The sequence below is a fragment of the Mauremys mutica genome, chromosome 2 (genome assembly GCF_020497125.1).
Source record: "Mauremys mutica isolate MM-2020 ecotype Southern chromosome 2, ASM2049712v1, whole genome shotgun sequence".
Taxonomy (NCBI): Eukaryota; Metazoa; Chordata; order Testudines; family Geoemydidae; genus Mauremys; species Mauremys mutica.
The window spans coordinates 298,412,754-298,437,465 of record NC_059073.1 but is presented as its reverse complement, the minus strand read 5'-3'; the positions used below and the strand labels follow the sequence as shown (position 1 = coordinate 298,437,465).

The 24,712-nt window shown below is 41.8% G+C and overlaps 1 pseudogene; it reads right to left on the bottom strand.

Moving 5' to 3' along the window:
- Window positions 1-3,346: 3,346 nt before the first annotated feature.
- Window positions 3,347-22,555, bottom strand: LOC123363336 (annotated as a pseudogene).
- Between the last annotated feature and the right edge of the window lie 2,157 nt (window positions 22,556-24,712).

Below are 24,712 nucleotides of genomic sequence, written 5' to 3'. Positions count from 1 at the left end.
GATTAACAATTGCAACTAAACTTGGTTGCCACTCAACTCTGTTCTTACATGGTATAGCCCAGATTGCCATGGATGGGTCAGAATCACGTTATAATGGGATTCAGAACCCTATCCCAGTTGTTAGGAACAAGCTTGAACTTCAACCAAATTAATGACTGTTTTAGGTGTGGTTGGTTTTAGCTTGTAAATGAGGTCTTAGCTCGGTAGCATGTAGCATACTTTCATAATGAGGTTCTAACACGATTTCCAGTCAAACAAATCTTTATTCAGAGTGGTCAAGGAAATTTCCAATAATAGTAGTTAATCATGGTTAGAATTAGTATAGTTCTTCTCCTACTTTGGCTAGAGTAAGTATACACATAATTAATACCTAAATCTTCATGTGAAAGGTGGTGCAGTAAAATTGTGCTGTGTATGAAGAAAGAGGGTGGATTAATCCATTTGCAATTTGTTATAGGAAAGGCAAGTGAGAAAATGGTGTATTTATAAGAAAAACTTTAGCACTAACCTGCCGCAGCATGGCTTTAAATGCCATATGCCTTAATCTCATTGTTAGGATTTCTCCTGACCTCCCATAAAGGAATCTCTGCAAGAAGAAAAAAACAAGTAGTGCCTCATATCTTTGATTTTTACTACTTGTAATTTAAATGGCAGTCTGATGCTATTTATACAGTCATTTATTACAAGCATAGCACAAAATGGTGAGATGTGAATATAAAATTAAAAAAACCAACCAGAGCTAACAATACAGCTGCAGAACCATACAGACATTCCCCCATCCCATCATGCCATGATCACTCAGCTGCCAAATATAAATCCACAGCTGATTAAAGCAGTTACTAGAGTGCAAACTGCTGTTCCAACCAATTGTTTTATTGATTACGAGAGTTTAACCTGCAAAACTCAAGTGATAAAGCAAACACCACCTATAACAGCAAATGTGATGGAGAAAATGTTAGCTTCATGCCGGATCCTCTCCCAATCATCTTTTATTGAAAAGATCTGCAAAAATAGAAGGAAAAACATCCAAATATTTTGTTAGCCAGCCTATTAAAAGATGCTGTATAACACTATATAGACTAGAATGGAGTTTCTTACATACTTGGGGAAGAAGAGAGGAGAGCATTTATATGAATGAATATTTCAAGGTTAAAATTAACGAGGACTAAGGGTTAATTTTTTAAAAGCCTCACATGGACTTTTCTGCCTCACACTCACTCCCCTCCTGATAGTCATGGTGCTGTACCTCTGCTGCCTGGCTACAGAGAATTACCTTTGTTCAGACCTTTACCCACTGGTCATGGGTGGCAGGTTTGTAGAAATTTTGATGGTGCCCAGAACCCGACCCCCCCAACTCCGCCCCCCCAAACTCCGCCCTCCCCACCTGCCTAAGGCTCTTGGAGGGGGTTGGGTGGGCGGAGGAGGTCTGGGGTGCAGGTCCTGGGCTGGGGATTAGGGTGCAGAGAGGTGCAGGGTGCAGGCTCTGGGATGGAGTTTGGGTGCTGGATGCAGGCTCTGGGCTGGGGCAGGGGGTGGGTGTGCAGGAGGGAGTGAGGGGTGCAGGCTCTGGGATGGAGTTTAGGGGTGGGAGGCAGTGCAAAGGGAGGGATACAGGCTTTGGGACGGAGTTTGAGAGCAGGAGGGGGTGTGTGGGAAGGGGGAGGGGGTGCACGCTCTGGGAGGGAGTTTGGGGATAGGAGGGGATGCAGGGGTGAGGGCTGTGGGGTGGAGGATGAGGGGTTCATGATGCAGGAGGGGGCTCAGGGATGGAGCAGAGGATTAGGGTGCGGGGGATGGAGGATTCTGGCTGGTGCTGAAGGGTTCATGATGCAGGAGGGGGCTCAGGGCGGGGGGCAGAGGATTAGGGGGCAGGGGGATTTTAAGAGGGCTCTGGCAGGGGAGGAGGGGTTTGGGGCGTTGGAGAGGCTCAAGGCTAGGGTGGAAGGGCAGGGTAAGGGCAGCCTGCCTTTGCATTAGTGGCGGGCAGGCACTAGGACCCTGGGGCAGCAGACAGCAGTTGCTGCGGGAGCAGGGCTCCGCCTAGGAATGTGCTACTCCAGCAGCACAAGCAGGCACGGGAGAGGTGTGCGCTGCTTTCTTTCGGGCAGGGATGGTGGGGGAGACCTGGGGCGGGGGCGGGGGGACATGACACGTGGTGGGGGGTGGCAGGCAGAGGCCCGGACCTGCTCCAGGCAGGGACGTGGCGGTGGCTGGGGGGAGACCCATGGGGGCCGGGGCCCCTCTCCAGGCAGGGCCAGGGAAGAGACCCAGCTCCAAATATTGCTGGAGCAGGGCACCCGGCCCTGAATATTGCTGGAGCTCGGGCACCACAAAAGAATATAACCTGCCGCCTATGCCACTGGTGTCAGAGACTACAGTAATGATTGTGCCCATTCCCTGGCTTTAGAGCGCTGACACAGCACTGAAGTCAAAATTAGAAGGAATGAAAAAAGCAATCTTGTTAGCAACTGGTTGGTCAGTAACTTCCTAACAGAAGTTGGCCCTCTGATGCCATCAGGAAACCTTTTTTCTTGATGATATTCCAATAGGCATAATCTTTCAGGAACAGGAGCACTACAAGAGGCCCTATTTCACCCTATTCAGCGCAGAAAGACCCCCATCCACATTAGAGAGAGGAAAAGAAGGTGTGAGCCAGCGATTAGCCCTGGCCGAGATAATTTAGTTGGGGTTGGTCCTGCTTTGAACAGGGGATTGGACTAGATGACCTCCTGAGGTCTCTTCCAACCCTAATATTCTATGGATTCTATGAATAAACTACAGGAATGGGAACTTTCTCGGTTCTACAACATGATCCAACAATGATATCCTCTGTGGCTTTGGACAACTCACATCTCTCTGCCTCGGTTTGTGTTAAAATGGGGATAATCCTTCCTTCCTTCCTTCACAGATAAGTTGTGAGGACTCATTCATTTATGTTCATAAAATGCTTTGTGAATGGGAAAAAGTGCAATATAAATACTAAGGATTAATATACTACAGAGAAACTATGTTAGCCAGAACCATTTTCAAATAGAAAGATGCAAACATGTTATTCCTATGTTCTGAATTGTTTTACAAACCATGTTTATAATACTGCTTATGTTGGGTGCTCAGTGACCCAAGAAACAGTGGTGAAACTATGCTAGCATATGTTTTTGAAGAACTATGTATAAAAATGATTCTAAACTACCCTGATTTCACTGAAGTGTACATAGGGCCAACGGTTACCAACCAGGTCAAACTTAACTAGCCTCCTTCTACAATTACATTACGGAAAAGATCAGTACTGCACATTACTGTTATAATTTTAGCAAATATGATGGAAAAGATAGGGTGAAATGCTCCACTAAATAACAGCAGTTAGTGTCCCCAGTGCAATGAAAGGCCACTCAGACTTGTTTATTCTAAAAAGCTTGAGGAAAGAAACTTCAGGAAGGTGTTCCTGGAAAAAGAAAAAACAGATTAAAATCAGATCTTTTATTTTTGTCAAATACAATTCAATTTTATATTTTTAAGAGAGCTGAGCTGCATTATAGTGCTGTCAGGGTTCCCTCCCACTCTGAACTCGGGGGTACAGATGTGGGGACTCGCATGAAAGACCTCCTAAGATTATTTCTACTAGCTTAGGTTAAAAACTTCCCCAAGGCACAAATCCTTCCTTGTCCTTGGATGGGTACTGTCGCCACCACCAAGGGAGTTAGACAAAGATTTAGGAAAAGGACCACTTGGAGTTCCTGTTTCCACAAAATATCCCCCCAAGTCCCTTCACCCACCTTCCTGGGCAGGCTTGAGAATAATATACCAACCAAATAGGTAACCAAGGTGAGCACAGACCAGACCCTTGGGTTTTTAGGACACTAAAAACCCAATCAGATTATTAAAAAAACAGAATTTTATTATAAAGAAAAAAGTAAAAGAAGCACCTCTGTAAAATCAGGATGGAAAGTAATTTTACAGGGTAATAAGATTCGAAAGACAGAGGATTCCCCTCTAGGCCAAATTTTAAAGTTACAAAAACACTGGGAATAAACCTCCCTCTCAGCATAGGGACAATTCACAAGATAAAACAAAAGATAAACTAATGCATTTCCTTCCTATTACTTACAATTTGTAATCTTAGATGCTTAGTTCAGGTATGGCTTTGGGAGATGTATTTTCCCTGCCCTGATTCCTCGCTGACCTGGAGAGAACCCACAGAGAGACAAAACAAAAACCTTCCCCCACAGATTTGAAAGCATCTTCTTCCCTCATTGGTTCCCTTTGTTCAGGTGCCAACCAGGTTATTTGAGTTCTTAATCCTTTACAGGTAAAGGAGGGATTTTATGCTACCGTTAGCTGTAAATTCATGACAGGTGCCTACAAGAAGAGTTCAGTTTAAGAACCCTGGACTAATAGAGAACAAGGCAGGTAAATGGAACGACTACAAGTGGCAGGACTGGCGAAAATCCATTCTAAAAACACTCTGGAATACTCTTAACAGCAAACTTTACATGGTACTTTGTACTTACAATCAGTAGCACCTTTCACTCAAGAATCTCAAGAAGCTCTACAAAGGAGGTTATGTATTACCCATATTTTATAGATGAGGAAATGACACATTCAGAAGTGAAGTGATTTGCTGAAAGTTGTACATTGAATCAGTGATACAATTTTAGGAAGAGGACACAGTCCTCTTGACTCTCACTGAAATAATTTTTGATATACACCACCTTTCAGAAATGTTCTGATCTCTCTGGAAGAATTGTGCAGGTTTACCACTGAACTGCTGAATCTTTTTAGGATGAAAACAAAGACCCACAAACCAAACAACCAAAACCAAACCAAAACAAAAAAAATCTCGACTACGCTACAGTAAACCATTACCTCTTCGGGTGCAGCTTCTTCTTCAGCCTCTTTTTGTGGAACATGTTTTAAGCTTGCTCTTTTGGAAATCAACCCGTTGATGGGGAACACTTCTTCGTGATCTTTTAAGGTAATAGTTTCTGTTGATTCTTCATGGTCTTCTGTTTTAATAGACTTTAACACAACATAAATTCAGTCACAAATACATCTAAAAGGTCAGTGCAGTTGCATTAGGTAGACTTAGGGTGACCAGATGTCCTGATTTTATAGGGACTGTTCCAATTTTGGGGGCTTTTTCTTATATCGGCGCCTATTACCCCCCACCCCTCCCGATTTTTTACACTTGCTATCTGGTCACCCTAGGTAGACTCCACTTCCATTTGCAGTTTCATGTAGGTTCTGTGAGACCCTGACTGCTATTTTGGATTTAGTCCTCTGACTGAATTTGCTACTCACACCCTTATTTGGCAGAAACATAAGAACATTTCTCCTAGTTATTGGATTCTCACTCCTCACGTCCTGAACTCCAGCTACAGGCATCTTCTGTGTTCTCTACATATTTACACAAAAAGCTAACATTTTGTGCCACGCATTAAGGAAGCCATGCTCACTTTCTTCCAAAGAGCCTAATTCTGTGCAGTTATTCCTGTGAGCTTCCATTGACTTCCATGAGAAATGAGGCTGCTCTGCCTCTTTCAGAAGTGGGCCCAAAAGGTTGTAAGCAAAACAATACATTTAAAAATACTTTGAAATATTGTTTTAATTCTGTTTTTCAAATGGTTTGCAAAACTCTTGAGAATACATGTGTGTTTCTCCCATTTTAGGCCAAAATCCTGGCCCCATTGAAGTCAGCGGCAAAACTCTTATTGACTTTGATAGAGGGAGGATTTCATTCCTAGTATTTGGAAACAATTTCTTCTGAATTTCCTTCTAGTTTATCTTCCCATGTTGAGATATTGATTATTTTATATATGGTTTTGTAATTTCATAGGTATAGATAGATCCCCTTTTAGGCCCCAAACCAAATCAAGCCAACAGAAAGGAATATAGAAGCTTGAGCACCAAGGACAAGTTAATTAAAACTATCCTCTCTGTATCTCTATGTGAAAAGTTACAAGGACAACTTGCTAATTGTACTAGCACAGCCACAGACAAAGAGTCTGTTCGAGGAGGTGATAAAGAGTTGCCATCTGCTGATTAATTATCACTTCAAACAAACGTCAGCATGATGAAGAAATTCACATAGACTTGTATAAGGAAAATACCATATAAGAACAGAACAAAAAAATCAGGGACTTTAAGTCTGTTACTGCAACCAACCACCAGGAGCATCAGATGCGCATATGACAAGGAAACAGCACCACCCTCGTGTGCAGGCTACCTGGCCAGTACTCCTAGGCTGGTAACTATAACAATTCTGCAGAACTTGTATAAATAAGTATTTAAATGAATAAGGAATATTAGTGAAATAATATTGATCTGCATATCCTTATTTCTCTATCTTTCTCTGTATTTACAATAAACATGGCATTTTGCCTTATCCCTCTTATAAGATCCTGTTGGTATTATTTTATTAGTATTATTCCAGCACCCCGAGTATCAAAGTGGGTTGATTCTGAATTGCACAGATGAAAGAATCCATGACAGTACAACAGTTCTAAAGTATAGCATATAAGAAAGTTTCCTACTGATATGGTTTTAAAACACTATTTCCAGGGTCAGAGCAGGCCATACTCGTTCTGAAACTGTTTTAAAACAAACAATTTTCAAAGTATATTGAAGAGTTTTCTAAAATACGGCTTAAAAACAGCCTAGTTTTATCTATTGGCCATTCTTAAACTGTGTTGTTAACAGGAGTGGTTTTAAAACCATGGTAACATAAATGGTATGAAAAAAACTGCTTTAAAATTGTTCCACTGTCACAACCTTAGGGCCAGTCCAGGCCTTGTCTGCATTAAACAAAACTACTAGCACGTCTCTCACAGCTGGGCTAGCAATGATGACAGAACCAGGTAGATCAGCCTCTATTCTAACCCTGGATAGAGAACATGGTAGTAAAAATGCCTGTGCTCTGCCTACAGTAAACTAGCACCATTTCTACCATTGAAGTTGCTCTGGGTGCTAGAGCAACAGTGGGGGAAAAGGCTGAAAATGGTGTATATACACACCTGCACTACAACTGTAATTGTACAAGCACCTGGTTGTCTAGCCATTAGGGGGCATCTGGATTCTGACAGATTCTGTACATAGTGTGGATCCAACATCAAAATTAGGAAATAGAATTAGACTAGACTGTTATCTTTTCTTTGGAACCACCTTTGTGCTGTGAAAGCTTCCATCCACCCCTTTAGTTGGGATTCCACACACAGTGGTTGCCAAAGGAGCTATGCTACAAGGAAGCTGGAGGGTGGGAAAGGGGGCCTGATTTCAGCACATCCTGGGGTATCTGTGGGTTTGGGGATGCATGGGGGGAGGAGCAAACCCCAGTGACATGTTACGAACAGAACAATCTTGGTTTTTTGCAGGAGGCGGTGATTTGGCTTTTAGTTACCATCGTGCCTCTCACTTCTTGGCAGAGTAAAGAACTTAATGCACGTACTAGTGTATGCGTAACCTGCTTATTTTCAATAAATGAAGTTGATATGTCACAAACAAGGACTTTCACAGCAAAACTTTGGTATCTTTGTAAGGTACCTGTTCTGTTGCAAGTGAATAATATAACCCCCTTTTCTCGCATCAGCTCTGAATGTGTTCCTACTTCAGCCACAGCACCATCCGCTATGGCCACTATTACATTTGCAGTCCGAATGGTGGAAAGCCGATGAGCTATTACAAGAGTGGTTCGACCTTTGCTGGCCTGTAAACAAACAACCAAATTGTCATTTGTGTCCCCTGTGGCTTGGAGATTTAGTGCAATTTACTCTAATTGGTCATATTGAGACTGTAGTTCCTCCAATCGATTTCATTTGCTAAACATCCTGACACTCCGTGAGTTTTTCCACAGCTGGCAACTAAAACCTTTCATATCCTGGTCCTGTCTCTGCTGAGCTACAGGAGACCTGCTTGCCGGCATCCACACTCAGCAAACTCAGAAAGCTTCTTTTGCTTCGCCTGATTTTCTTGACTCTCTCTTTTTAATTATTCTATTCAAAATTAGAAAAGCTAAACTCTGAGCTGCTTTATGTTATGCCACATGGAACAGTCTCATAGGGACTGATTCCTTGCAGAGGCTCAGATGGAACAACAGGACAGGGTAGGCCCACTGCTCAGTGAGGAGGGAGAAACAGTAACAGGAAACTTGGAAATGGCAGAGATGCTTAATGACTTCTTTGTTTCGGTCTTCACCAAGAAGTCTGAAGGAATGCCTAACATAGTGAATGCTAAGGGGAAGGGGATAGGTTTAGAAGGTAAAATAAAAACAGAACAAGTTAAAAATCTCTTAGAAAAGTTGGATGCTTGCAAGTCACCAGGGCCTGATGAAATACATCCTAGAATACTCAAGGAGCTAACAGAGGAGGTATCTGAGCCTCTAGTTATTATCTTTGGAAAATCATGGGAGACGGGAGAGATTCCAGAAGACTGGAAAAGGGCAAATATAGTGCCCATCTACAAAAAGGGAAATAAAAAACAACCCAGGAAACTACAGACCAGTTAGTTTAACTTCTGTGCCAGGGAAGATAATGGAGCAAGTAATTAAGGAAATCATCTGCAAACACTTGGAAGGTGGTAAGGTGATAGGGAATAGCCAGCATGGATTTGTAAAGAACAAATCACGTCAAACCAATCTGATAGCTTTCTTTGATTGGATAACAAGTCTTGTGGATGTCCAAAATAGATTGCGGTTCGATCAGCTTTATATTGGGAGAGGAAAATCAGGCAGGACCAGAATAAGGTGCAAAGCCAAGTGGCTGCGTTTATTTGGGGGAAAGTTACAACTTGGGCCAAGGGAGAGAGGCAATTTTTAGCTGGGATGTTGTTAGGCAATATAAACAACCCAAAAATCATTAACAGTACAATTGTATACTGCTCACTGCACCACACTGGATAGGCAGACACACCAATCACACAAGATGGGAATCGGGTTCGTCAGGGCGGTGCCCGGTGCAACACAGGAAAGAGACCCACAGGCCACTACCTCAACCACCCTTGCTTTCACACTAAGGGTAAACCCAGAGTGTGGTGCGGCTGCAGTTGGGCAGATTCCACTCACACAGACCGCGGGGACAGGAACCCCTTGGTCAGCTAATCCCTAGGTGGAGACAGCTCCCAGACACAAACACTCCGGACAAAGACAGAGCAGTGACTCACACACTTTAAACAGTTTACAATAAACAATTTATTAAAACCTTAAAACAACTATACACCTAGGCAATTGTGCAATAATGAGCTCAATACTTTAATCCTTAACACTGTGTACACACTTGGTACTGGGTTAGGGAGGGGAAAAATAGGAGGCTACATAAGCAAACTGCCAGAAATTAGAAAACAAATACCGCACTCCAGGCGCAGCTGACCAGCAGAGCAGACACCAGAAGCATGATGAGGTGCCAGGAACAGGTCCAAGACGACAACGAAGACGACACGACACGAGCTAGCTATACCAGGAGGAGACCCTGGCCGAAAGGTTGATCAGGTCCTTCAGCTGACACGCGGATACTCCACCCAGATTTTGGGGGGAAACCTAGTTTTATAGAAAGGGTCTCACTCACTCGTGTCAACATCTGATTGGTCCCTGGTTCCCCCTCCCTCCAGGCTTCGAGCTGTTGCCCCCCACGCCGGCAGGATTTGCACACGGCACACTGGGGTATCTGGGCAGAATTAGGTCTCTGTATACAGTACTCTGGAGTTGCTGGGCAGAACTAGCCTGACCTCCAGACGACCGGGCCCAAAAAGAGCGGGAAAATGCATACTACGGAGTTGCTGGGCAGAATCAGGTCTTTGCACACTGCACTAGTCTGACCTTTAGATGGCCCAACAGAAAAAAAAAAAGCAGGAAAGTACACACAGCACTTTAGTGTTGCTGGGCAGGATTAGGTCTCTGCCCTTTCCTATGCAACAAGAACCTGGTCCAAGATGGAGGCTGCCTTGTCCTTTTAACAGGACAAGATGGCCGTGGACCGACAATTGGCCATACAGAGCCATAACTGCGTATCAGGTTGCGACAGTGGATAAGGGAGAAGCAGTGGATGTGATATACCTAGACATTAGTAAGGCATTTGATACGGTCTCGCATGATATTCTTATCAATAAACTAGGCAAATACAACTTAGATGGGGCTACTATAAGATGGGTGCATAACTGGCTGGATAACCGTACTCAGAAAGTAGTTATTAATGGTTCCCAATCCTGCTGGAAAGGTATAACAAGTGGGGTTCCGCAGGGGTCTGTTTTGGGACCGGCTCTGTTCAATATCTTCATCAACGACTTAGATATTGGCATAGAAATTATGCTTATTAAGTTTGCAGATGATACGAAACTGAGAGGGATTGCAACTGCTTTGGAGGACAAGGTCATAATTCAAAATGATCTGGACAAATTGAAGAAATGGTCTGAGGTAAACAGGATGGAGATTAATAAAGACAAATGCAAAGTGCTCCACTTAGGAAGGAACCATCAGTTTCACATATATAGAATGGGAAGAGACTGTTTAGGAAGGAGTAGGGCAGAAAGGGATCTAGGGGTTAGAGTGGACCACAAGCTAAATATGAGTCAACAGTGTGATGCTGTTGCAAAAAAAGCAAACGTGATTCTGGGATGCATTAACAGGTGTATTGTGAGCAAGACACAAGAAGTCATTCTTCCACTCTACTCTGCACTGGTTAGGCCTCAACTGGAGTATTGTGTCCAGTTCTGGGCACCGCATTTCAAGAAAGATGTGGAGAAACTGGAGAGGGTCCAGAGAAGAGCAACAAGAATGATTAAAGGTCTAGAGAACATGACCTATGAAGGAAGGCTGGAAGAATTGGGTTTGTTTAGTTTGGAAAAGAGAAGACTGAGAAGGGACACGATAGCAGTTTTCAGGTATCTAAAAGGGTGTCATCAGGAGGAGGGAGAAAGCTTGTTCACCTTAGCCTCTATGGATAGAACAAGAAGCAATGGGCTTAAACTGCAGCAAGGGAGGTTTAAGTTGGACATTAGGAAAAATTTCCTAAATGTCAGGGTGGTTAAACACTGGAATAAATTGCCTAGGAAGGTTGTGGAATCTCCATCTCTGGAGATATTTAAGAGTAGGTTAGATAAACATCTATCAGGGATGGTCTAGACAGTATTTGGTCCTCCCATGAGGCAGGGGACTGGACTCGATGACCTCTCGAGGTCCCTTCCAGTCCTAGAGTCTATGAATCTATAAAACATGAACTAGGTATCTTTTAAAGGGCAGTTAGAGCACAACAATTTACCACGTTTCACAAATCACACCACTTTGGTGCACTTTGCCAGTGCAATGTAGACAAATCGTTCATCAGTGCTGAGGATCTATTTTTTGGAGTGACATGCAGTGGAATAATAATCAATGCACACTTCTTTGGCAGTGCACATCTCTATGAAAGGCATTAACTAGAAAGTATCAAGATTTACACACCCAAAAGATTAACATTACCGTAGCACTTCTTAATACCCCATTTGGCATTTTTGTTAGCATTGGTCTGATGATCTGAAAGTACAGAAATATCTATTGTACCAATTCAGATGTTTGTGTATTTAAAATTGATTTTCAAGAAACAGACAAGATGTTGATTCTAAAAGTTCTAACAGTGACAAATTATTTGCCAAAGGGCAAATGTTGCCCTCAATGATTTGCACCCTATTTACAATCTGGTGGTAGCCAATGGGTTTGCATGTGCATCAGGGCAACTTTTGGGCCCCATAACCACATAACAATACATTCATTATATCTTAGTGATTTAGACCCCAGTCTTGCACTGAGGGCTTACCCATACAGAGCCTCACTGCAGGATTGGGCCCTGGTCAGAGTTACCATGTGGTTACTGTTGTTCCCAATGGGGCTACAGCATTGTTACAGCTGAAGAATGGGCAGCATTTGGCAGTAATTGAGTAAATCATCCCTGTCATTGCAGTACAATAATAATCTTGTTCATCTATTCCTTGCTTTGAAAGAAAATATATTTGATTGAAGAAGATGGAAGTAAAGGTTTTGTCATTAGCCCAGCATTTATCTTTTCCAGTGCGGCTTGGACTACTGACTCACTTTCTGTATCCAGGGCAGATGTGGCCTCATCTAACAAGAGAATTTTAGGGTTGCGAATCCAAGCTCAAGCTATGGCTATTCTCTGCTTCTGGCCACCACTCATCTGTGCTCCTCTTTCTCCTACAAGGGTACTGAATTTCTGAGAAAATAGCAGAGACACCATCAGTTTTGCAGTATAGACAATTAACCACTAAACAGAGCTTGATCCACAGTCCATAGAAGTCTATGGAAAGACAGCCACCCCCCAACCTTGATTTCAATGGACTTTGGATCAGGCCTACAGTGAGAGCAAGATAATTATGTATTATGGGAGCAGCCTAGTGAAATCAAAGCTAAGGTTATAGATTGTCTGATCCCCAGAGTGCAGGACACAAATCCCATTTGAAATGAAATCTACACAAGTCATTTTCACTAGCAAAAATGTTCCCACAAGTAGGTGGTCATGGCATTTTTTCAGATGGGGTACTAAGGACCAGAGGGGCAGCCCAAGGCGATAGAGGGAGTTTCTGCTCGATCTGGTACTGGAACACAGGTTTCTGATGTGAAAGACCCACATTTTATTCACTCAGCCACAGCACCCCTCAAAAAATACATGTCAGATCTGCTGCCCTGATTCAGCCAGGTACTGAAGCACCTGCATAACTTGAAGCACTAGGGTGACAAGATAGCAAGTGTAAAAAATCGGGCTTGGGCTGGGAGGGGGGGTAATAGATGCCTATGTAAGAAAAAGCCCCCTATAAAATCGGGACATCTGGTCACTCTATGAAGCATGTAAGTAGTTGTATTGACTGTGAGGATACTCATGCGCCTGAAGTCATGCACATGCTCAAGTGCCTTATTGAACTGGTGCCTTTGTGCCATAAGCACTACACCGATCACCACCTTATATGCCTAAAAATACAAATTTTGAATGACACTGCAAATTCCACTCATGGCCACACGGTGGCTGTAAAAACAATGTTTTGTGCTTACATTTATCAGCTGCTGCTGAGTTTTGGTTACCATATTCTGTGATTTTGCAGAGGGGCAGCTGTCCCTCAACTTGGGGCTGAGATTGAAGGAAAGACAACCATAGTTCTTACTTTTAAGATGCATTTATATCAGAGTCATCCATGCTTCCAGCTTTTGGATTCACAGTTATCCCTCCCCTGACCCCAGCCTAGATTTGTTTCCATTTCCTTAGATGTCTGTTTCAGAGAATTTAGAGAAACATTGCAATTGCTGGAAATTCCTTCTGTCACAAACACACAAAAAATGGTTTCTTTTATGGTCATATCTCAATATCTCACTTTATTTCAGTTCATTTCCAAGAATGCAGGTTATTTTAAGTACCATACTTACATCAGGAAACTCCATGATAAAATCGTAAGCATTTGCTTCTTTTGCTGCATTCTCAATTTCTTCATCAGTTACATCCTCTCGACCATATCTTATATTGTTTCTAATTGTTGTCCCAAACAGAACAGGTTCCTGACTGACCACACCAATGAATTCTCGGTAACGTCTCAGATTAAGGGACTTTACGTCGTGTCCACTGTGATCTAAAGAAAGAAAAAGACTATGAGAGCCTGAGGTTGTATATTATTATTTTTCTTCTTATTTTGTATTACTGTAGCACCTAGAAACCCTGGTCATGGACCATGACCGCATTGTGCTAGGTGCTGTTCAAACACAGGTCAAAAAGACACTCCTGTTCTTGAATCTTTCTAAACCTACAGATGTTTAGGACAAAATCTTCCCATTCAGTTTGTTAGGGCAGATTTAGGATTCATGAGAAAAGTGAGGATTTATTTTTGTTTCAGTGAAGAAATAGTCCTTGGCCAGATGTTTCCATACACCAAGTGGAGATTTGCCTCTGCCAGCACCACATCTGCAGTAAGGCCAAAGTAAAGGAAAAAAAGGAAGGTGCCCTCAATCTGAATCCTTCCATCCCTTACATAGTGTTGGCTGGAGATATTTTTCATTTTTGCAGGAGAGGAAAACTTGAAACCAGCAGAGGCCATTTCTGCTTATCAATCGTATGGTATTATGGTTTCTTGACACACACCCTAAGGCCTGCATGAAGCATGGTGCAAGGAGGATAGATGGGGAAAAGAACAACCATCCTGTATCTTAAATGGGAGATCAATCCAATGCAGGTAATCCATAAGGTGAAGGAGGTAACACAAGGTTTGGCACTTTACACTTTAGCTGTGCTCAGAAATGCCCAAGAAAATTCTTTGTCTGGATAGCAAATAGGAGAGGACAGATATAAGCGTCAGGCAATCGTTGAGACCAACACCAGTCTTCTACGTGCACTCTCACAGGACTGTGCGACACTGAAGCCGGGGTGGAGTGTGCTTGGCTGTATTTTGTTACAGTGTTGTTTTTTCCCATTTCACACATGAGGGGGATCACCATTACGTAGTGGTCTGGAGGACAGAGTTGCGAGAAGGTCAAGCCCAGAGACTGTCCTGTCAGGACCCTGACCCATCTCTCCAAAACTCGCTTGCCAATTCACAGCACCAGGACAAGAAGTTCAGGTTCTGGAGTGAGCAGCAAGGATGGAGTAACTTAAGTATGGATAATCAGTGGCCTCACCTTCCTATGTGGTCATGTTACCTCAATCAAATTAGATACATATATGGCCCTATCAGCATGGCATATGAACACCCCTAAAGTAGTTAAGCTTAAAAAACAATAGCTTCTCTCTCCTCTCATCACATACTGTATTAAATACCATGAGACCCCAGGTCCCTCGGAGGAGTGTAGATCTGATCAGCTAGATCTACTGGAGCTAGATCTGAATAGCAGATAGCAGGTGATTCAAACTGAGATCTGGGGCCAGACTCATTGGCAAAGATCTGCCAGCAAAGGAGAGATCTGCATTTAGAGGGTGCCTCCTGAATAATATTTAATAGTTAAACATTATATTTATTTCAATTCAAGGCAATATCTACCCTCCACAGGAAACCCTATAAACAACACTGTTAAGCAAGTAGGCTACCCAACATTCAGGACACCAGCCAAGTGTGTGTTTGGGTGTTCTAAATCCAAGCTGAGCATCTGCAACAAATTCCTAATGTAAAGGGTGAGGCTGCTCAGAACAGAAAACACACGACAGTATTTAAAAAGCTCCCAATGATTTATGTAACTTACAAGTGATCCACACTCTGAGGGCTGTAAGGCTCACTTTGTAAGAGTTAGACTTTTGTTAAATCTCCCAGCATCAGATGGGAGGAACAGTGGCTGATTGGCTCAAAATCTCGTGTATTATAGTTGGGTACAATATCCCCAACTTTGTGCTCCACTTGTCTCCTTTTTCCTTGAGGATGTGTATAGCTATAATTCTTTGTATATTACTATTTTAATACCCATGTAAACAGTACTATGCTCTAGAATGGCTGTACTCACCACTCCTTCCTGTGAATCATAAAACCTCTGAAGCAGCTGGACCATTGTGCTCTTAACACATCCACTGCTTCCAACCAATGGCACCGTTTGTTCACAGTCAATTTTCAGAGTGAGAGCTTTCAAAACCTTATGGTAGTTAAAAATAAAATAAAATGTAGAACAATCTCAAATTAACGAGATTCTGTCACTTAGGGTGACCAGAGGGCAAGTGTGAAAAAACAGTACAGGGGGTGGGGGGAAAATAGGTGCCTATATAAGAAAAAGCCCCCAAAATTGGGACTGCCTATAAAATTGGGACATCTGGTCACTCTACTGTCACTAAATCCTGCCAGGTTTATCCCTGATACATTTTAAAAACGCACTCATTCCCATTGCAAAATCTGGCTCTGATCTTGTCTCATACCTCAACCATTGGAACCTGCCCTTCCTGACACCTCACGTACTCTAATTTGTCCAGTGTTCTGCAGCAAAAAGTCATCTATTGACATGATTCTGACCACATTCAGTCCCTCTTGAAGTCCTTCCATTGGCTCCTGCTTGCCTCCTGCATCACATTCAAGCCCCTGGGCTCACGTTCAGGACCCTGCATAACTTTGCTCCTTCCAATCTCTCTTCTCTTCTCCTTTTTAGAGGCCACACCTTTCTTGCCTCACTCAGCTCAAACATTCCTTTGGCTAACAACCCCTTTTTACATTCTTCTCCAACACTCTTCTCCATGCCTTCTTTGATGTTTCCTCTCTACGCATGGAACTCAAATCAACCTCCTGACTCCAAACTGCTGTGCTTCCATCCTATCCTCTAAAGCACACAACTCTTTTAGCATAATACACAAGTAACATGCCATATTTCAAGATGAAGTCACTGTGACTACAACACAGCACAGAATAGGTGTTTCTCCTACCTGGACATCTGGTCTTGAAGGATAACTGAATTGTACATTAATAAATTCAAGAGTTCCCTTTATGTGACAGAGTATGTGTCCATCTGAAGAAAAACTATCTATAGACATGCATCCGACGAAGTGGGTATTCATCCACGAAAGCTCATGCTCCAATACGTCTGTTAGTCTATAAGGTGCCACAGGACTCTTTGCTGCTTTTACAGATCCAGACTAACACGGCTACCCCTCCGATACGATCTATAGTGGGTTTCTGGGGAGTGGAAAAAATTAAAATTTAAGCAAATAATTTACAAATGCATAATTGAGGGAGGGAGATATTATAGCCTGAATATTTCATATTTTTTAGTCTACAGTTTAAAACATCTCCCACACCACACCTGCTTTAGCATTGGGTAGTTTGCAATCTAAGACTAACTGCCACAGTTACTTTGCTTTGGTAACTGCATTCTATTGTTTGCAATTTCCTTTTAAGAGCCTGAACATAATGTTTCCTGCTAAGCCAGTTTGGTCTTTTTCCATTTGACAAACACTATTTTTTTCCTCCTTTATTTTTCAATGGAAATTACCATGGCTTTTTGCTTTTTACTACTTTATTTTTCTATTGGCATTGTTAGTGCTCTCATATAAGATAATAGCCCAATTATGAGGACAGGGTAGAAGGGTCCATACCTGATCAATGATCTTGAAAACTTTAAAGGCAGCTCTTCTAGCAATAGAGAAAGTTTCACAGTGTGGTGCTGCAGTGCCAAGGCAATAACTACTAAAAGTTACACAGAAGAAAACCTAGAGGAAGAAGAAGATGAAACCCACACTGAAAACAAATCCAAAATTAAAGGCTGGTCCTATAGTCTTGATTTAGGCAACACTCCCATTTCTGACCATTGGAGCTATGCCTCAGAAAAGACCGCAGGATCAGCCCCAGCATCGATGTGTCATTCACAAGACATTCCTAAGTATCGAAATAATTAAGTTTAAACCTTGGAATTCCAGCATAATACCTTATAGTCTGGAACAATAGAAATTGAGAAGGGTTTTTGGCAAAATTCTATGGAATTTCGACATAAAACAGAAAGAAAAAGACTATTTTTGTTTTCTGTTCTATTTGTCTCTATTGTAGTATATTTTAACACCAAATATTGTTAAAAATACAAAAAGGTCATTCAAAAATATTTATTGGCTCATTAAAGTGAATGGTCTTTACCGCTGCTAGATCAAGTTTTACAGAAAACTCAGAAAACCCGCAAACCACACTGCGAAAGTCCAACATATCTTTAGCTGACTACACCATAAATCCCACTATTACTCTGAGTTTTACGGCAACCAGTAAATAGAGTTTCAATTTTCCAAACAATTCAAAACTCCACATAGTCAAACTTTCAACTTTATTCAACAGAATATCCTTCAAATGAAGAGAAACACAAGATGTGAGGAGTACATGCAGTCACCCTACCTAACAGCTGATCACAGAATTTGTGAGGAAGAATCTATTAGGCAAATGTCACCTTCTCTTCTGTTTGTGGAAAATCCATGAGCAGATTATGATTTTTTCTAATTTGTTAGTTATTTTAAATGATCTGAATACGTTTTCAATTAACTTCATTTACTGTTATTTAGTTCTGATTGGTCATATAGTCGCATGGTATTGTTTCTGTTCTCTGACTGCAATTATTATAATCCTTGTATCTGGTGTGAATGCTTCTGGAAAGCAAATTTAACATTCATCTTCTATGCACATTTGTGCTGGTAAAACAAACTGCATGAATGTTCATGGAAAACAAACACAGAAGAGACGCAAATATGGCAGAGACAAATTTTTATACAAATTCAAACTAATATCATGAAAGAAATCACTATTTGCCTCACTCTATTAGATAAGCATGTTGGCTGAAACAGCTATGACTGTGAAGTGCAAAATCAGGTGGATTTAAGTCATCTTTATTTGACCTCAGAGTGAAAACTTCACTGAGAAGAATGGGGGAAAAATTTACATCTGCTTTATTTTTACATTAAAAAAAGACAACAACAAACCAGTTATGTGGTGAAGATTCTCTTCTGCCTATCTAAATTCTTATATTAGTGCCCATTACCCTGGTATCCAAACACAACTTTACAATCAAAAGGGCAAGGAACTTAATTTTAACTTATATTTTACAGAACACAACCAGCTCTGCAGGAAGTTACAGAAAGAACCCAGCTCCTGAGCAGTTGCGGATTCTCCACACATACGATATCTCTTGTCCCTGCATTTAGCCAACATATCATATACTCAACATCACCTTCACAATGAAGTTAGTTTGTAGAAAGACACTGATGTGAAAATATGACACTTACAGCCAGGACAGTCCCAATTAAATAGCCAATATTCTCATCAAGAATTAAGGTAGTTCCATACCAAAACCCAAGGCCGTAGCATCCATTTATAATTAGGTACAAAAAATCAAGAGACAGCTTAGAAGCAATAGCCTTTTTTATACCAAGGTTTTTTGCTTCTCCTAGTTTATTTGTATATCTGTTAAAAAGACAAACATATGTTAGTCATTGTGGCTGCAGACAAAGTTATACATTAAAAAAGACATTAACTATTGAGAGAGTCAGACCTATTGATTTCCTTCTCTTGTCCTCCAAAGGCTACAACAGTTCGCACTGATGACAGGACTTCTTCTGCTATTGCACCTGCTTTGGCATAGGCTGTTAACTCCTTACTGGTTAATGTGATGATCATCTACAGTCAATGGGAGCAGAATGAAGTGAACTTCTCAAACAAATTGAGAGTAGCTCTATACCTCATATTTATTATGTTATTTCTCCAAGCAAAGAACTGCCAGATTCACAATGATCTTTAGAAGTGCTGCCTGGGTCATTATTCTGTGTCTGATCAAGTATCCAATCTTGCAAATACTACCGTGCTGATGTAAGTATGCACTATCCCAGTAATGTTTACAGAATTGGACCCATAAGAAACATTTAAAATTCTGTTCCATATGTACAGAACTTGTTATGGAATATAACTTAGAAGCATAAATATCTGTGATCTTATAACTCTGTCCCGGCAGTCTACTAGACCTACCTAAACAGGATGAGTGCAGAGATGTTCATTAATCAGGATTCCCAACACCACACCTAGAGACCTTGCTCTGGGCTAAGTGAGGCCAGGAGAAAAATGCTAGGCCCAGAAGGGGAGGGCTATTGAATCTTCTCATCTTTATTTGTAACAGGTAGTGGTCCTCCTAAACACATGCCTTTATGATTTTAACATTGTTTTTGAGATCTTAAAATGTATAAATAATCTGTTACTGAGACTGTGAAGTCTTTGGGACAGGGACTATCTTTTTGTTACGTGTGTGTGTGCGTGTGTGTGTGCGCGCGCGCGCGTGTGTCTGCAACACCTAGTAGTATAGTGTTGTGATACTGCTTGTGGCCTCCAGGTGCTACTGCAAATCTACTACCATCGCTAACAATATAAGAAATTTGAGACTAAGAAATATACCGAATTCCCTTACATATATCTTTTTCAGGCTCAATATTTTTTGTAATTTTTTTTTTTTTACTCCAGCTTCAAACTTACTACTGGAGCTGCTCAGAAATTTTTCAACAGAAAACAGATTCATTGAAGCAGAACCTTTCACAGAAACGTATTAGCTTCAACCAAGCTTTTGTCCAGAAGCTTTCTCAGGTCCAGAATGGGATTTCTGGGGATAATAAGAGAGTACCCAGAATAGCCAGTGATTAGGCAGTCAGCTGAGATGTGGGAAACCTATGTTCAAATCCTTGCTCCAAATCAGAGCAGGGGCTTGAACCTATAGTTCCTACATCACAGAGGAGTACCCTAACCATCTGGCTATTGGCTGCTCTGTCTCTCATGCTCTACTTTGCAAAAAAAAAAAAAAGGAAAGGTCTCAGTTTTGTCCCGATGCAGAACAAAAATTAATGTTGAGGGTGATAGAAGCCACTGAGGGAAGTAAATGCCCCCTCCCCCTGCTTTCATGCTCCCCATCCCAGCTCTGCCCTTTTTCATTGTTCTCTACCTGCACAAATGAAGTGGGGAGAGAGGTTCCAGGCCCATGGTTATAACATTAAGTTACCGAGCACCATCAACCTAAATAAAGTAGAACAGAAGCCTTTATTTCCATAGGCAACACAGCTAGTGATATCTTGAAGAATATTAACGGGTCACCACCATCTGTAGAGCACATCAAGTGGGATCGGAATTTATTATAATTAGTAACTCTTCCATGTAAGCATTTCTTCATGAAGACGCTGCCCATTTTCATAAGGTGGAATCCATCCCTGTGCAGAGGCCTGAACACCGCTTAAATCCTCTCAAGGACTATTAATCCTTGTGTGAGATTTGTAGTGAGGGATGAATTTCACTTATAAAATGAATGGCCATGATGAGTGAAGTTTAAACAAATGAAAGAAGCCGAAGAAATCTACTACGTTTACATGAAGACTTACTGCTTCCCAAACTTTTCTCTCAGGTAAGGATGATAATTACTTAGCCATGAAAACACCCACATAGCCAAGCTCTGCTACAGGAATAAAAATAAACAAACAAAAAAACAGACAAATTGGACTTACTTTTAGCCCTTCTTTTCACAGGAAAGCTAAGGCGATCACCAGGAAATAAATGGGTGAGGGGAGAGGAACATGAACAAAAGCAAAATAAATAAAATATATGAACTGTTTCCTTACATAATCTCTCCTGGGATATACAACCACTCACAAAACCGTTGTGCATTTCACCAAAAACCAGTGACATCAGAGGAAGGCAAACTCTATTCAGTACTGCTGCTATTGTTCCAAATACCATAAGAGTTATATCCAGCCCGTCTGCATATCGAAACTGATGGGAATGAGTAAAAGAAGTAAATATCAGATTATTTTAGTCAGTGGATACCAGTATGGCTTCTTGGTTGTTTGAATGTTAACAAAATAAACGATTTACAATAAAATGTTAGGAAGTTAATGCTTTGATTCATTTAACATTAGAATAGTATTTTGGATTATATATCACATCATCATCAGTGGAAATATAAAAGAGGTATAGAAAAGTTCAAGTGGCATCTCTCCTACATTACCCTGTGTGGTGAAATGCCTACAGATGGCATTGGGAGTGCTTCATATGGATGGAGAGCAGCATTTGTAATTAGTTGTTACAGAGTTAACTACAATTCTAAAGCAGCCGAGGGACAAAAATGAATGCAACAAACCTGGGATAATATGATTTTGGAAGACATGAAAACTCACATTTCACTGCATGTGTACTAGACCAACATGTAGTTACTATCATTACAAGTGTATTCTTGCTTACAATTGTGATTGGACCAACGATTTCAGATGGTTTGCTTTTTTCTTCTTTTTCTTTGTGTCTCCTGAAAGATAGAAATTAAACACGGGACATTTCCACTTTCACAAGATTGGCACAAATATGTACATCATTTTACTTCCTAGCTATCTTGTGTACTTACATAGCCCCCATTGCCATAGGAGCTGAGTGCATCACAGTATTTTAAGAGTACCTACACTCACAACACCCTTGTGTGGTAAGGAAGTACTATAATCCCCATTTTGTAGATGGGGGATGAAAGACAGGGAGATTAATGACAAAACTGTCAGGATTCCACCATTGACTTCAACACGTTCAGGAGTTCACATTAGGTGACTTGCCCAAGGTCATACAGGAAGCCTAGAGCAATGCAGGAATCTGAACCCATGTCTCCTGAGTCACAAAGTAGTGCTGTAACCACTAGACCATTTGTGTTGGCTCTAATACCGTTTGAACTCGGGCTGTTCTAGCAGATGTGGTGATACGATTAAACCACTGAACCTTAATGGGATCTTAAAGTAAAATATAAAAAACAAAAATTGCAAAAGAAAAAAAGGATGTAGTAAGGAGGCAACATAAATTAAAGTCATGATCCTGCAAGTGCTCCATGTGGCTGGATCCCTACATCCATATGGAGGTGGTGTCCGTATCAGGACCTTGATGATCCTAAAAGCTCTTATCCACATCAGTAGTTTCTATTTGTGTGATGTTTGCAGTGTTGGTGTAGCTGTGTTGGTCCCAGGATATGAGAGGCACACCATAGATAGAGTAATATCTTTTAGTGGACCAACTTCTGTTGGTGGATAGCTCAGTCTTGTCCTTTCCACCAATAGAAGTTGGTCCACTAAAAGAGGATCTCTCACCTACCTTGTCTCTCTTTATTCATGTCGAGTAATTCTATTGATTCCAGAGGGAATATTTATGTGACTAGAGGGGGAAGAGGTGGGGGGGGGAAGACCCACCTGTAGATCTCCTCACCTAAATTAATTCCAACCCCAACAATTATGTATTATCTTTGGGAGACACACAGTTTTGTGTTTTGGGGAAGAAGGGATGCAAATCTACGTAAAGAAGGAAATTATACAACTAGGATAGTAAAAATATTACTATTGTTTTGTTTCTTTCTTTCTTTTTTTTTTGCACAGGTAACATAAGATGTTCATTTCTTCGCCAAAGCTGGGTTAGTAATAGGAAATAAAAATGTAACTTGATTTGCTGGGAATCATATTAAAAGGCAAGAAATTAAGGCCCAAACTTTAGTAGCTGTTTCTTTTAAAGCAACAGTCCTCCCAGTCTCTCCGGTGGGAGGGAAAGAGAGGGGGCAGAGATACCAGCCAGTCTCTCTCACCCAGGGCTAGTCCTTGGAGATGGGGAAGAAACAGCTATTGAAGCTGTCAGTGACCAGCATTAGCTGGAGCAGGGATGGGGGATCCCTCCTGGGACACTGGCCTCTGTGACCCCTGGACCCAGCTCCCTGCTTTCCAAAACCCCAAGATGCCATCTCCTCACTCTGCTTCCTCCACCCCTTCCACTTCTAGGCCCACTCGGGAAGGAGAGATGGTGTTTGGGGAAGATACACATGTGCTGCATGACAATGCAAAGTGTGTGTGTGGGGGAAACCCCATACACACACACACACACACACACACACACACACACACACACACACACACACACCCCTCTCGGAATGCAATGCATGTATAAAGTGGGATCCTGGCGATGAGGAAAGTGGGAATGCAGTATATGTGCAGAGCTGTGCAGCTCTTGATTAGCTAGTCCCATAGGTCAGTGTGCAGCAACATGGCATGTATAGACTTTATCTGTACATGTATTATACAGAGTATTATAGACTTTTAGCCCCTGCATTTTTTGTAGTGACCCTGCCACTTGGCCCCCTCCTTAGGAAGAGGCTGGCTGGGCCCCAGCTGGCAGTGAGAAGGGCATGTCAGGGGTGGAGCTGCAGTCTACAGTGCTATGGGCCATAGGGCAGCCTGGGGAGATTTTTGTAATTTAGACAGACCCTCAGGGCTGAGTTACTCCTGGGGCCTCTCCACTTCACACAGCAGCCTAGACTTGAAAGGGTACAAAAGGTGACCGAATTCTGTGCTGCCTCTCTTAAATTGTTATCTCAGTAACCTTTTAATTTCATAGTTTTTTATTTTTTTAACTGCACAGAGGAAAGATGTAAGATACAGTCAAAAGAACCACAGTTCATGGCCCAGCTTCAATCCAGTGGCTGGCATAGACAGCGACCCTGCCAATCTTTGTTAGAAATGATGTAGCGTTCATCCAAAAACTGCAACCCCCAGGAGGCTACCGGGTACCATCACAACCCACAAGTTGGTGGTATTAGTTGGGGATGGCGCATAGTCATGGGTTGCCAGGATGCGCTGATTCAACCTCAACGGGGCTCTTATGCCATTTAAAGCTGACTACCATCAACAAACCCTACAGAAGCATAGGTGATGGCAACACCTTCCTTCAGGGTGAACACCCCCTTCGGGACTAGGGAGCTACGGGGGGACAGGGAGCTGTAATTTATATCTCTCTGAGCCATCTTGTGACACTTGCCCTTTTAAGATGTGCTGCCAGACTGGAGTGCATGCCAAAAGCAGAGCAGCATATTGAATATCTTTTTATACATTATTAAGAAATCAATAAAAAGCCTGCACAGTTCCTCTGAGATGAGAAATTAGAGAAAATGGCTGTGTAGGTGGAACACTTGGAAAACCGTTCCAACAGCAGCAGTCCCCAGGAGCTCAGATTAGCACAAGTTTACTTAAAATAGAAACAAACACTTTTGTAAAGAACAAGAAATTCAATCTATTGCTGGGCACATGACACAAAACATTGAGAATTAAAGATGAAATCCACTCTGAAGCCAGTGGGCCTGAACCCAGTCTCACTTAAACTGATGTAAATCAGGAGTAATTCCATTGAAGTCAATGGAGTTAAACCAGTAGAAAACCTTTGTGAGAAGACAATAAGGCTCATTAGCTGTTTTCTATATGTGCGTTACCCTTCTTGACCTGAAACCTTAGCA